This window comes from Denticeps clupeoides, chromosome 15 (genome assembly GCF_900700375.1).
Source record: "Denticeps clupeoides chromosome 15, fDenClu1.1, whole genome shotgun sequence".
In the NCBI taxonomy this organism is placed as follows: domain Eukaryota; kingdom Metazoa; phylum Chordata; class Actinopteri; order Clupeiformes; family Denticipitidae; genus Denticeps; species Denticeps clupeoides.
The window spans coordinates 1500199-1515020 of NC_041721.1; positions in this window are offsets into that span (position 1 = coordinate 1500199).

The window sequence follows — 14822 nt, forward strand, 5'->3', positions numbered from 1 at the left end:
CAAACCGAGATGGATGAAGCCAAGTCCACTGTGGAGTTGAAGTGGGAGCGGTTCTCCTGACGTTTCTCATTACAGGCACCAGAAGTGGTTTTTCTCCTGGACACGCCTGGAATGGCAGAGGGGTTAAACAACAGAGAACCTTCTGGAACGCATGCAACCCCCGATAAGCATCCGACATTGAGCCATTTACAGAAGCTGTACAGCATGAAGTGTGAGGTCTTAATTAGAAAGCTGTAGCGCAGCAGGTAGGATGGAGAGGAGGAATTTATGTCCGCGATCCCATCGCCGACGGTGCCTCCAGAAAGCAGTAAAAGAGCCAGAGATGAAGCGATTTCTCATTCTGTCATTCAAACCTCGATAAAACCACCCGGCGTAATCTCTCCCTCTCCCTCCCATCTCGGTTTCTCTCCATCTCTCCGTCCCTGGAGCTCTTCTGCTCTGTAAAGCGCGCCGATCCACTCTTCAAACAGACGTATTCAGTTTTTTTTTCCTACTCTGGCTGCTGATTCAATGCAGGGTTCTGTGTTCACATTCTCCTTCTAAAAGAAGAAGAACATTTTGGTCCGCTCAAAAATACGATTGATTTACTGATATCTGACATGGATAATTACGGAAATCAGACTGGAGGAAAAGCGTTTTTCCCGAAACATTTTTCTTTTGAATCAGGATCCAGCTTATTGGTCTCTCGTGACCCTCAAACAGAACCAACTTATCATCTTCTCTTCAGACACACAACATCTGTATCGGGGGCTGGAAGGATCTGCTGCTGATATCCTTGTTTGGCTGGACGATGGTAATGATGGTGGATGACGGCGATACGGCGTATCAGACAAGCGTGAAATCAGACACAAGCGCACGGCTCGCGTTGGTAATGGAGATGGAATGTGGAACAGACGCAACGAATCCCGTTCCAAATACCGTTCGGCTCATTCACCTGATGCTCCCACCTGGCACTGTGAGGAAGTGTGTGGGATTATGGGTAAGCAGGCGTCAGGGTGTCTGATCAACATGGGATTACTTTCACCTACTTTCAATTACTTTCAGGTAATTAATCCCAATTAAAATCCCACATAAAACAAATGAACAAAATGTTTATGTATTTAATTTAAAATAATTAATTAGATATCACCCATTAGCAATAAAGTCCTCCAAATAGGGCCTTATCTTTAACCAGACCCATGTTCTGCATATGTTGCCTCGCGTTCCTGACTTGTCCAAAGACTCCAAGTTGATTTAAAGCCTAAAAGGACTAGGGGTGCTAGTAGCCTAGTGGTTAACACACTACCACCCAATAGGGGTGCTAGTAGCCTAGCGGGTAACACACTTGCCTATGAACCAGAAGACCCAGGTTCAAATCCCACTTACTACCATCGTGTCCCTGAGCAAGACACTTAACCCTGAGTGTCTCCAGGGGGGGACTGTCCCTGTAACTACTGATTGTGGGGTGGTAAGGGGTGGTAGTAGCCTAGTGGGTATCACACTCGCCTATGAACCAGAAGACCCAGGTTCAAACCCCACGTACTACCATTGTGTCCCTGAGCAAGACACTTAACCCTGAGTGTCTCCAGGGGGGTACTGTCCCTGTAACTACTGATTGTAAGTCGCTCTGGATAAGGGCGTCTGATAAATGTAAATGGGTGGCGAGACAAAGGACACCTCAGAATGCATCGTGTAAAATATGTGTAAAGGTGGAGTAGCCATCGAGGGGTTACAGTATCCCGAGGCTGCTGTATATGCTTCACGTTGTACTGATGGTGCGAGGAAGCTAAACGTCTCTAGCGTCTCACAGGCGATGTTCACCAAATCTTTTCATCGCCATGTACTTTTCGTCAACATTTAAAAAAACAAATGCCTTTTATTCGTCAATAGCGAATGAAGTTCAGCTTTTAGAAGGCACCAGATGGAGTTTTGAAAAGAGAGAAACTCGTCTGCCTTAAGAAATACATCCGTCTTAATGAGATCCTAAATGAGTCTAATTAATATGCTGATGGAGGGACGGAGCTGCAACTCACAGTAGAAAGTGAAGGGCGAGACCGAATGGCTGATGACTTTCCTTGTATCTCGACTCGCCTCATGAGGACAAATTCAGATGAAAGTCTGGACCGTGAAATTCTTGGTGAGCGTCTGATTAAAATGTGCCCCAACTCCCCCGGCCTCCTCTGCAATCGATACCCGTAAAAAGTGGTGAGCAGCGCGTGGGGACCAGCAACCCTCCGATTATGGGTCTGGTTCCTCATATACTGCAGTGATGATGGTGGTCACACCAAAATCTCGTCAACCAATTAGTGATGCTCATCATGTCACTCGTTTTCTATTACAAAACGCAACGTGTCAAAATGAAGATGTTAATCTGTGCATTTAATGAATAACTTTTTAAGTCGTCATCGTTTTGCTTACTTCCTGCATGGAGGTGGAGTTCAGGAGCCCAGTGGAGAGAGTGGACAGCTTCTGATACCTCGGTGTTCAAATCACGCAGGACCTGTCATGGTCCTGTCACATCAACACCGTGGTGAAAAAGGCCCGGCAGCGTCTCTACCACCTCAGAAGTCTGAGAGACTTCAGACTGCCCTCCAAGGTGCTCAGGAACTTCTACTCCTGCAGCATGGAGAGCATTCTGACGGGAAACATCTCGACCTGGTTCAGGAACAGCACCATGCAGGACAGGCGAGCCCTACAGAGGGTGGTTCCATCAGCTGAACACATCATCTGAACCAAGCTCCCTGACCTTCAATCCATCTACAACAAACGGTGCTGGACCAGGACCAGGAAGATCGTGAAGGACCTCAGCCACCCCAACAATGGACTCTTCTCTCTGCTGCGATCAGGGAAGTCCAACACAGAGAGGATGAGGAGGAGCTTCTTCCCGCAGGTTATACGAGCTTCAACAACAACAACAGTACATAGAACTCCAATACACTCCAGCACTTTCAATCACAACTTAACTTTACACATTTGCACACCTTCAACCTACCTGTTACACATACACATTAAAGACATGAAAGTGTAATATTTGGTTATGGTTGCAATATTTGCATATTGGTTTTCATTGTTTACTTGCAATATTTGCAATACTGTGGTCTGTATCAGTCGCTAAAGCATATAAAATTTGAATTTGATTAGCCGTTCTGCTCCTAATGTTGAACATTTTATTTGCTCTGATTGATCCACCGCAGCGTTTGTATGACTTGTAACGATCGTTACCGCGGTTTAAGACATCTGGACTTATTAAATCTTCACATTTATGGGGGCCTGTGGGTCGTTGGCCAATCATGCGACCTTTTTATTCCGGGTGCGGATGGTGGTTTTATCCCCTTCGCCCCTGATTATGGAGGATTTATGATGATTTCCTGTCTCCCGTGATCATTTCCCCGCCACTCCAGGCAGAATGGAAGAGGCCTGCGGACGCGCTCGCACGTCTCGTTTAGCGCAACACGCCCGCTGCTTACAGTGCGTCGCTGAGAAAAGCGCAATACGTCTCTTTCCTGTGTGTGTGTGTGTGTGTGTGTGTGTGTGTGTGTGTGTGTGTCACTCGTTGCTGAACGGATCAGGAAATTGCTTTTTTTTGGGCCGTAATGAAGTAATTACATTTTTTATTTTTTTATTCCCCTTTTTGTCTCCTGATTCGTTCTGCATCGTCATCTGTCTGCAGCATATTGCCACCACGGCGTAAATTCTCCCAGAATGAAGGCATCTCTTTCCTGCTCGCACGTTCCGGGCTGAACAGTTTGCTGTAGTTCTCAATTAACACCAAACGCTCGCACACACACACGTTCCTGCACACACACACACACACACACACTGCAGAATGCACGCAGGGAGGTCTCATCAGCAGGCTGAGGCTACGAGCGAATACATTCGGCCAATTTCACACGAAATGACTCGCTCGGCTTCGCCTTCTGCGCCAGGGGATTAGAGACCTTGACTGACCTCCGGCAGACAATTGAAAATCCTGCAGCACGTTCAGAAACCGCCTGTTTACCCAGAACACCCCACCACCACCACCACCCTGCCATCCACCAGGCCAACCCCTCTAATTCCCGTCCCTGCAGAGCAGACATTTTGGGGGCAATTAAAACGACGTTCATCGTTCAAAACTTCATACCGCCCCATGCCAACATGGGCCGCATTAGATGTGGGACCCTGCAGGCTCAGGTGACTTGCTTGGAGTGTTTGCTTGGTTCTTGTCTGGATTGGATTTCCAGGTCTGGTTTGTGCGTTGGGTTATGAGTTACGTGTTGCGTGTTTGCATGAGTGGCTGGAAGAAGTCAAAATCAAGATGTCGGAAGAACACACCCAGCTGCGCTGAAGTAGAGGGATTTTTTAGGAAGCCGTGTGGACTGTGGACGTGAGTCATGAATGGTGTTGATTGTGCTTGAGTTTGAGAGGAACACTCAGGCTTCTAGCAGATTTATGTTGACACAGATTTTACGTCTTCTGTATTTCCAGAAATATACAGGAGAGAAACAGGAAGAAGTTAGTTGCTGGTTACCTGGGTTACCTGCTAGTTGCTGGTTACCTGGGTTCGCATACGTAACTACCCTACTTGTGTAATTATATCTGACATTCAGAAGATTAATGATCTTTGTTGATGTTTTAATAAAGGTTTTAGAAGGGGAGGAGCCTTTAGTCATGATTGACAGCTCTCACACACTTTACTTCCTCATTCTGTACCATTTAACCCCCTTTGCGACCAAATGTATCAACATGACCACGCCCACTACCGACACCAACATGCAGGTTATCAGGCGCTTTAATTCCAGTCAACGTGACCACGCCCACTACCAACACCTACATGCAGGTTATCAGGCGCTTTAATTCCAGTCAACATGACCACGCCCACTACCAACACCAACATGCAGGTTATCAGGTTCTTTAATTCCAGTGAACGTGACCACGCCCACTACCGACACCAACATGCAGTTTATCAGGCGCTTTAATTCCAGTGAACGTGACCACGCCCACTACCAACACCAACATGCAGTTTATCAGGCGCTTTAATTCCAGTGAACGTGACCACGCCCACTACCTACACCAACATGCAGGTTATCAGGCACTTAAATTCCAGTCAACGTGACCACGCCCACTACCTACACCAACATGCAGGTTATCAGGCACTTTAATTCCAGTCAACGTGACCACGCCCACTACCGACACCAACATGCAGGTTATCAGGCACTTTAATTCCAGTCAAAGTGACCACGCCCACTACCGACACCAACATGCAGGTTATCAGGCGCTTTAATTCCAGTCAACGTGACCACGCCCACTACCAACACCAACATGCAGGTTATCAGGCGCTTTAATTCCAGTGCACGTAACCACGCCCACTACCAACACCTACATCCAGGTTATCAGGCGCTTTAATTGCAGTGTTCTGATGCACCATATCTTGTATAACATAGGGAAAAAATGGCCTTAAATTAGTCCTGTGATCTGGAACAAAACCAATGCTAATTATTCTGTAATTATGCTGCAGTGATTGAAATCTTGGAGAAAATCGCTCTTTGAACATCTTTTTTAAAAGTAGTCAGCTTTTAATCTTGCTCGGAATAGAAATGTGGCATTCCAGACTCATCCATGACTGCTGAATATTCATGGGTGGTCGCTGGCGCCCGGAAGCTCAGAACGCCGTGGTTGGGTCCCACTGCTGCAGCCGAAGCGCAAACACCTTGCCCTGAAGGTGAGAGCCCCCCTGCATACTAAAGCGGCCCGTCCCCTCCACCTGTCACCATCCATCCAGGACGACATCTGTCTCCCCGCTGCTCCGGGGGCCCGTCCCTGTGCTGCGGAGCGGGACATGAGGTTTGTGGGTAATCATATCCCATCATTCCACTGCCTCTAAACCAAACTGCAAACAGGCAAACGACAACAGCCCCCATGACACTAATACATCCAGGTTAGCGTGAAGGCTGCTGCCGGCCACCATCATTCAGATCTGACACACAGCGTCCAGTCGGTGGTGGGGAACACGCGCCCCCTCAGAGAAGAACCAAGACCACCATGTACTTGGGACAGCAGTGGCCTGGCGGGTACGGAAGCGGGAGGTTGTGGGTTTGAATCTCCAAACCACTGAGCAAATCTCCGTCCCCATCCTCGGCGGGCGCCTGTCATGGCTGTCTGCTGCTCACCAAGGTTTTGTATTTACGGTTAAATACAGAGGACACGTTTCACCGTGTCACCGTGTGCTGTGCTTGCTGAGTATCACAACGACCATCACTTCACTTTGACTTCCGTTTCTCTTTATTACCGACTAACATCCTCATCTGCGTTCGTCTGCCTTTGTCTATCACAGCAGATGCATTATAAAATAATTATCTTATTGTTGTTATAAACCTGACTTTGGGTTTTGTGTTTGTCTGATGTCGCCCTGATTACCTGGTTGTGTGCATCCGTGTTCATGTGTGTAAATGTACCCTGATGTGTTGCATCCGTGTCCGGTCGTTGATGTCATAACACTCTTCTGTAACACTGCTGCATTGTTCATGTCTATATTTTTGATTTATAAAATCCCCTGTTGGTGGTGAACAAAAATGCATGAAATGCGACAATCCAACGCTGTGGACACTCCTCATCTCATCTTGTGTCCCATCTCTCTCACCATTCCTTTTTTTTACTGCCAGGAGACACTTCCCTGGTGTTGTTGCTGTAGCCTGTTGTCACTCTTTAATGTGACGCGATTCGAGCTTCCGCTCACGCCAGGGGGAATCAGGCCCTCATTGCGGCCCAGCGCACGTTTGCATGCACGCCGTTCAAATGAATGCGGCCCAGACCGCCGCCAAGCCGCCTCCGTGCGTCTTCACACCTGCACCTTGATCTGCATTTTAATTCAGCCGGCGCTGAAAGCTGATTGGTCGAGCCACGTTTATAGCCGTGGTAACGAACGGAACATCACTTACATTCGTATAAATATTGATAGTGCTGTAACTTTAATAGTGCTGTAATAGTGTTATGCAACGTTTGCCTCTGAGTTGCTAGGCAACAGCCATCTTCATTAGGCTTCATTCGAAAGGTGAGTACTGATTTGAATAATTAATAAACAAACTTTATTATTGTGATGACTGTGGGGACACAATTATTTGTTTTGGTTGACAGCCAAAATGATGGCGATGATGAACTGATTGCATAATGAATTATTACTATTCGTGCTGCCGTATCCGTTGCAAGTCGATGAGAAGCACTTTGATCGCTCTCCACCGCTCACTTGACAGCCTTAATGAAGGCGTCACATATTGGACTAAGTGCGCTGTTGTTGGCGTCTCGTAGGCCGGTTCGAATCTGTCGCCTGCTGAGATGACACTCGGAATTAGATCCGCTGCCAGCGAAAAAATACCAAAGTACCAATAGGCAACGGGAGCGCCGGAGCACCGGAAGTATTAACTCTATTAACAGGCGCTCAAGAGCTCCTTGATTTTCATCTTGATTAGAATTTTGAATCAAATGTCATCATGAGTACAACCCCCCCCCAAAAAAAAAATCCAAGTCGCAAGCAATTAATTTAACATAAGGATTTACATAAGGTGTTTATAGCAGAATTTTCTTCATTATCATCAAACAGTGTCATGATGAGTATGGGAGCTCCACCCCCCCACCCCCCCCAACCTTCTTCTAGCACATCTCAAGGCATCAATATGAAATTATAATTAATAACCCTTTTTTTCCTGGAGTACCAAGTTACTTTTGGGAAGACGACGGCACCGAGCTGTAAATACTTTTTTACTGTATGGAGTTAAATTTATGGATGCTCCTTGAGGAAACGTGCAGGGGCCAACTTGGGCGCCGTGCTGTCGGCGTGGTCTCCTCCGGGCTCTGGTGATCAGACCTGACGTGAAAGGGTGCCCGCAGGCCTCATCGCGGAATTCGCCGTTTCCTCGCCCGCCCTTCACGTATTTGTTTACGTGGCTATATTTAGAGGCGGGCCATCTCCTCGCCCGCAGCCGCATTAGCATGCCGCTCAGGAGCCCCGCCGCTCGTTTGGTGGAAGGGCGAGGGAGCAGGTACCCGGCGCCGGGGTTGGTTTGACGGCTGAGAATAGCACCACGACGATAACGTCAGGCCTGAATCACCGGACGCTCTGGGGACGGGGTGGGGACTGGGCAGCAGAACCCCCCTCCAACTTCTGCAGTGGTAAGTGGTCCCAGAGGATGGAGATTACACACACACACACACAGATTCTGGCCCGACTCGATCCACGTTTCATCTATGATTCAAAGCAGGTCTGGCTTCCTCCCGGGAATCTGCGCGCAAGGCCTCATGGGAGACGGAGAGCTGGTCTCTTTTTTTAGCCACGGAGTTTAATGGCTTCAAATCTCTCATGATGTTTAAAAAACCCGAGTCTCTCTGTAACGAATGTGCCGCGGTATATGTGTGTGTGTGTGTGTGTGTGTGTGTGTGTGTGAGAGAGAATCTCCGCCGTCTTACGGCTGGAGATGGACGACCTGCCAAAGACTGAAGGCTCCGCCCCAACACACACACACACACACACACACACACACACATGTGTTGAGCATTTTTATTGCTTCATGCCTTTTGGGGAAGAGGGATTAAATCATCCATAAAGCAGGAAGGACGCAAGGTGGTCGCCTAGGCGATGGACGAGGGTGTGTGTGTGTCCTCGGCCTCCTGTTAATCTGAAGAGAGGACTCGCCTCGCCGCTCGGCCGGATTACACGTTAAAGGGTCCTAATTGCACAGCGTTCACTTGAACTTAGCAACACGTTAGCATTAGCGCCCGATCCACCCACAAAACACACAGTCGGTTCCACTTCCACGCAGCAGAAGCCCCTACTTACGCGACTCCAAGTCCCCGAGCCCGGGCAGGAAGTGCCGCGTTAATTACGGCTCCTGGGAGCCGCAGCCAACCCACTTCTACGGTTTCCCCTCATTAAATCCCGCTTTCCGTCTTGGTACAGCCAGCCTTGCCACACGTTCCTTACAATGTCGACTCCGACTGTCTAGTGTGGTTTTCGTCAGGAAAATGTTTGACGAAATATCCTCTTCAACGAACCTTTATAATGTGACAAAAAATAGATGAGATGTAAATGCTGGTTATGTGGCGATAATTATAATGAAATATATCATGTCATATTTTTGACGTATAAAAAAGAAGACTTCATTTTCATTGATGAAAATGAGATGAATTTAATCAGGGGCAGTAGTGGCCTAGCGGTTAAGGAAGTGGCCCCGTAATCTGAAGGTTCGAATTCCGAGTCGCCAAGGTGCCACTGAGGTGCCACTGAGGTGTCGTGAGGTGCCGTCCCCACTCGCTGCTCTCCGGGCGCCTGTCATGGTGCCCACTGCTCACCAAGGGTGATGGTTAAATACAGCAGACACATTTCACTGTGTGCTGTGCTGCAGTGTTTCACAATGACACTTCACATTATTATTATGAAGTATTTCTGTCTCCCATCTGGTCGCACAGATAGCGTTACTACCTCAATTCCCACTCATATCATTACTATTTCAGAATGCTTGTGGTAAGTTATAGATATATGGTGGTAGATTATAGATATATGGTGGTGGGTTATAGATATATGGTGGTAGATTATAGATATATGGTGGTGGGTTATAGATATACAGTGGTGGGTTATAAATATATGGTAAACTTGACTAGACCAAAATGAGTCTGGGTTCAACGTAAAGTGACTGTCCAATGACCATGTAGAACTGTAAACGTTTTTTATTCTGATTCATTTTATGACTATTGATCATGCTTTTTTTGTAGTACGTTGTAATACTGTCATGCCCTGGTGCCCATGGACCCGAATCACCGGTGTGAATGCCTGACTTCTAATCACCCACAGCTGCTGCCCGTTCGCCGTGGGTTATTAGAACCCTTCATAAGTCAGACTGTGTGCAGCATTCGGTGTCGTGCATTGCTTGTGTGTAGATGTTTTTCTGGTCACACCCTGCATGTTTCAAGTTTTTTTTTTTTTTTTTTCTAGTTTTTTTTCAGGCCACCGTGCCATTGTTTCTCTCTTTCTTTATTAAAATATCCCTTTGTTTCCTCTCAATGTCGAGCGTTGGCACTACAAGTGCTTCCAACAGTAGTCCATGCACATTTTTTTGTCGGATATGCTGGATTAGATTAATAAAATCTCACCAAACTGCTGTGCATTTAATCATTCAATTTCACCAAGTTCATATCTATATTACTTCATGATGGGCACAAGCCTGCTGTTGTAACAGTTTATGCAAATTCCCAGTCCTCCGGCACTGACTGTTCACCAGCCTCTGCTTGTGAAATAGTAAATCATTGTTTGCATATACTGTATGTGTGTGTGTGTGTATATATATATATATATATATATATATATATAGTTGATTCCTTTTATTGAAGACTCACATACCAAACTCCACAACCTCAGTAAAGCACAGTCCTGCCTGGGGCTGAAACAGATGAACAGGTGAGGGAAGGTGGAAGCTCGTCTGGGAGTGATGGATGAGAATGGCCAGGACTGGGACCGGCCAGCATGCTCGTCAGGGATTAAAACCTCTGATAAATGACAACGTCCAGAATTTTTTTTTTTCTTTCAGAATTTCCAGAAAGGGTTTATCAGCATATACTATATTGACCCCAATATCTAAGAAAATGGTCTCGTCATAAATTCACAGTCTGGACAAGAAGTCTGGTGAGTCCAGTAAAAGAAATATGTATTAATTTATCTGTGTTTCCTAATTTTTTCCCCCTAAATGTCTAATGCAATAAAAAAAATCAAGTTATTACAAACATTGGCCTACCTTACAGTTTCCTGTGTAAAAACGCTGAAGTGTGTGTGGATTTGTCTTCCCACTGTGGAAACATGGATGCAGTGGCGATCATGAACATCTCGGATCTACTGTGTCTATGAATGCTGGGGCGTGGCATGGCCCGGCTGGCCATGAGGAGCAGATGCCAGGCAGCGGGCAGGAGTCAGGAGGACGGGGGACGTTTTGCAGGGCATATGTTCACAGGGAGGGGGTCCTGTTTAACGCTTTACCCCGTCCTGATGTCCCGCAGGCGGTTGCTTATTTGCTCTCCATGTTCAGCCTTTTCCAGGCCTGTGGAACCCCGGCCGGATACCAGGGTTCTAGCAGGGTTCTATCTTCGGGATTTCATCGGCACGTCATGCGCTGGACGTGTCTTTGAGTTCGAGTGGACAGATTTTTCAAAGCGCAGGATGCTCTGTTCCAATCCCCGGGACGAATCAGAAGCAGCAGCATCCCGGCCCTTTGAACAAGGACGAAGAATGAAACTCGCCGCTGCCTCTGGAGCTCCTGCTTTTTTGATGTGACTTTTTCAAAAGGCGATGAAAAGGTGATGACAACAGGGCCAAAATAAATAAGATGCAGGATGCTGAGTTTTCAATTTGGTTGTAATGGAAGCAGTTATGGAGCTGGAATGGTGAAGAAACACAGGTGCGTCCTTCAGAAAATCCCAGGACGAAGGGCGTGGTGAAAGTTTCTAGACGCAGTGGAACAGTCCAGGATCTTGAGGGATCGTCGCAGCTTAAAATGCCCGATGTCACTGCAGCTTTTCCAAAAATAAAAAGGTTGCCATGCATTAAAAGAGTAATAATTTGTTAAACTTCTTCCAGCGAACATGGGCTGGAAGACGTTTAACATGGAGTTATGAGGAGATCTGAAGATGTTTGGTGGAACTCATGAGTGACCGTAGGTGATCGTAGGTGATTGGTTAAAAACCAGGCTTGGATTTGTATTTGTGTCCCATGCCTCCAGCCCAGGGAACTCTGGGAAATTGTGACACCTCGACCTGTCCCCCCACTGTCCGTTTCGGGGGATGATGAGATGCAGGGTCAGCTGCACTGCTCGGTTTTTACCACCTTCTTCTTCCTCTTGGGTCAGAAACGATTTGAACTCCTCACCGCCTCCGAGCTGGTAAATCTTCTCGTCTGCTCTTCTCCCTCGGGCTTCGAGGAGCCATCAAGGACCCGGCGTCTGAAGTGGGGTGTTCGAGAACGACTCCCCCGGATCGGTTTAACCGGAATTCTCGGTCTCCAAGTTATCTTGGAAGCGAGGTCTCCTGGTTATTTACTCCTTGAAAGTGAAGGGAGTCCTGAGAGGCGGGAGGAAGAACAGTGTGTAATACCTGCCAGCCTGATGCAGCACACACACACACACACACACACTCAACACTGAGGAGAATTGTAATGTACCCGCGTCTGGCTGCAGGAGGGACGAAGACCTTTTCTGACCATCATCTGTCCGTTTCTCCGTCGTCCCTCAGAAATCTGACCAGAAATCACCTGCAGGATGTTCCTCAGACGGGAGGACCTAGAACGCTGTCCCTGACTGGCAGGTGACGGGGCTGACGGAGCCCCGCCGCCGTCAGGCTTTTATATTCAGATCATTTCTAACATGACCCGACCTTCTGGAGAATCCACAGTTCCCGGTCCAAACACGTCCACTGGGTAGAAGAACCTGGAACGTCTCCTGTTACTGGATCTGTTCACCACATTAAAAGTCAGAGCAGCATTAAAACTGAACCCAATCCGATTGGCTTTCTCCCATTTTGTTATTTCTTTGTCGTTTTTGTTAAAGCGTGGTGAGATAACGTGGTGATTTTTCGTCTCGCATTTATTTCTAATTAGACTCCCGTTTCTACTTTGATTGGTGACCTTCACTACGTTGTTTAGTTAGAACTAAATAAATGATGCCAGTAGTGCATCAAAGAGAAGAAAGGAAGGGCAACGATTTAAAAAGCGGTTGTGCATTAAAAAATAAAACCATGTCCAAGTTAGGGGTTTGGGTCCAAGGTCAGCGGCGTGGCCCTGAAGTCTGGGTGAGTATTTCTTATCAGTCGTCCCCGCCCGGTCAGGCACGCTTCACCGGCGCCATCTCCAGCCCCCAAGTCTTGTTCATTCGGCGCGCAACGCTTGTCAGACATTAACTGCCCAACGACTCCATTCCAGACTCCATTTTCCCCTCAATTTGTGCCCTCATTCATCAGCGGCGTTCAAAGCAGCACTTCGGAGCCTGGACCGTTGAAGCCTGTCCCCGTCCCAACAGTCCCCCTCCACTCTCGCCTCCTCCCCCAGGGAGCAGTGAGTGACTAAAAGCCACTCTGTCCACGAGCACGGTGTCTTTGGTGTCGCGCAGCGCCGCTTCCGGTTCTGTACTTTACAGAAGGACGATTCATAATTTATCCTCGACGAGAACATGCAAAGTGTCTGCAATACTTCATCAAAACCAGACACATTTTCCCTCTATACGTGCAAGAACACATCCTGCAATTGGCATAAACATGTATAAAACACACAAAATTTATACATAGAAATAGGTACAAGTTATTTATGTTAAGGGGGTGTTTGTGTGGTTTTTATATTTTTATTTGCTACCAGTCAAAAGCTTGGACACACCTACTCATTCATGGGTCTTTTGGAATATGAAATAACGTGAGGTTATGTAATAAATAAAAAGATGAAGATTTGCGTCGCTACTTCTGTGATGGCAGCGTTTCACCCTCTCGTCTTCTCTCCACCACCTTCAGTTGGACAATGGGGACGGTTTCCAACACACTTCCTGATCATTCGCTCATGTTAATGAGCGTCTCATCAAGCGGCTGATGATGATGACGATGGTGAACAAAGCCGCCATGAACGTAAAAAGAGGAAAAAAACGATTCATCAAACGCCACTTTCTCCTCATACAACAAATACGAAATACGGTTCTTTTACTGGATTCTTCAAAACGCCTCCATCTTAGTCTGGGCGTCCAGACGTTTAACTGGTCGTGTATCTGTACATTTTTCCAGCAGAAAAAATTGAAAGTTTGAATTTGGCTCTCAGGCGTGTATTCCCAACTCAGTGATCATGCAGGATTTTGCAGTTTTCTCAGAAGAGACCACTTGTCCAACTTTGTTTCCAGGTCTCTCCTAGGTGTATACACTTCGAGGGACACGTGATAAGAGACCGAAATGCAACAACAGTTTGGATCCCAGGAGCAAACTTTCATTTACATTACACTTACATTTACAGCATTTACCAGACACCCTTATCCAGAGCGACTTACAATCAGTAGTTACAGGGACAGTCCCCCCCTGGAGCAATTTAGGGTTAAGTGTCTTGCTCAGGGACACGATGGTAGTAAGTGGGGTTTGAACCTGCCTCTTCTGGTTCACAGGCAAGTGTGTTACCCACTAGCCACCCTTTCGTGCTCTCGGTCATCCAGACATCCAGACATGCAAATGAGGAATCAGCAGAAAGCCACGCACCTGAATGCATGCTTGGTCCTGGACAAGACAGCGATAGGATTTCTTACATGGGGAGAAATGCGACTGCCAGAGCTCAACACGCAGATTAATGACTCTCTTTTCCAGCAGATGGGGGGAATACAGTAACAACGCACAGCCGAACATGCAAGCAAGCTGCCCCGTCTCATCGTGTTTGGAGCTCAGATGATGCAGGTGATGTGAAGAAGATGCGTGCATAAAACGAGCTAACTGGCGATTGTGAGTGTACAGGCTGTGCTTATTCGGCCCTCGGCGCCATAATAACCCTGACAGCTCGCTGTTTGGTCTGCTAGCAGGCTGGTGGTGGGGCGCAGGCTTTTAATAAATGAAGACCATGCCACCATGGACCCACGCTGCCGAGATTCACGCACAGCGGTGCAATGCTGCCCTCTAGTGCCTGGTTCTTCAAACTGGGCCCTCGATCCTGATGAAGGACCATCGATCACACGCCATGCAGGAGCCCTGATTCCAGCACTGTTGGGACAGGAGAAAGATTTTCTTCCCTGTCACTGTGTTCCGTGCCTGCGCTGCCGCGTGTCTACAGGGACGTTCTGGTCACAGAGAAGGTACCGAAGCAGGTCAGGGACATGAGACAC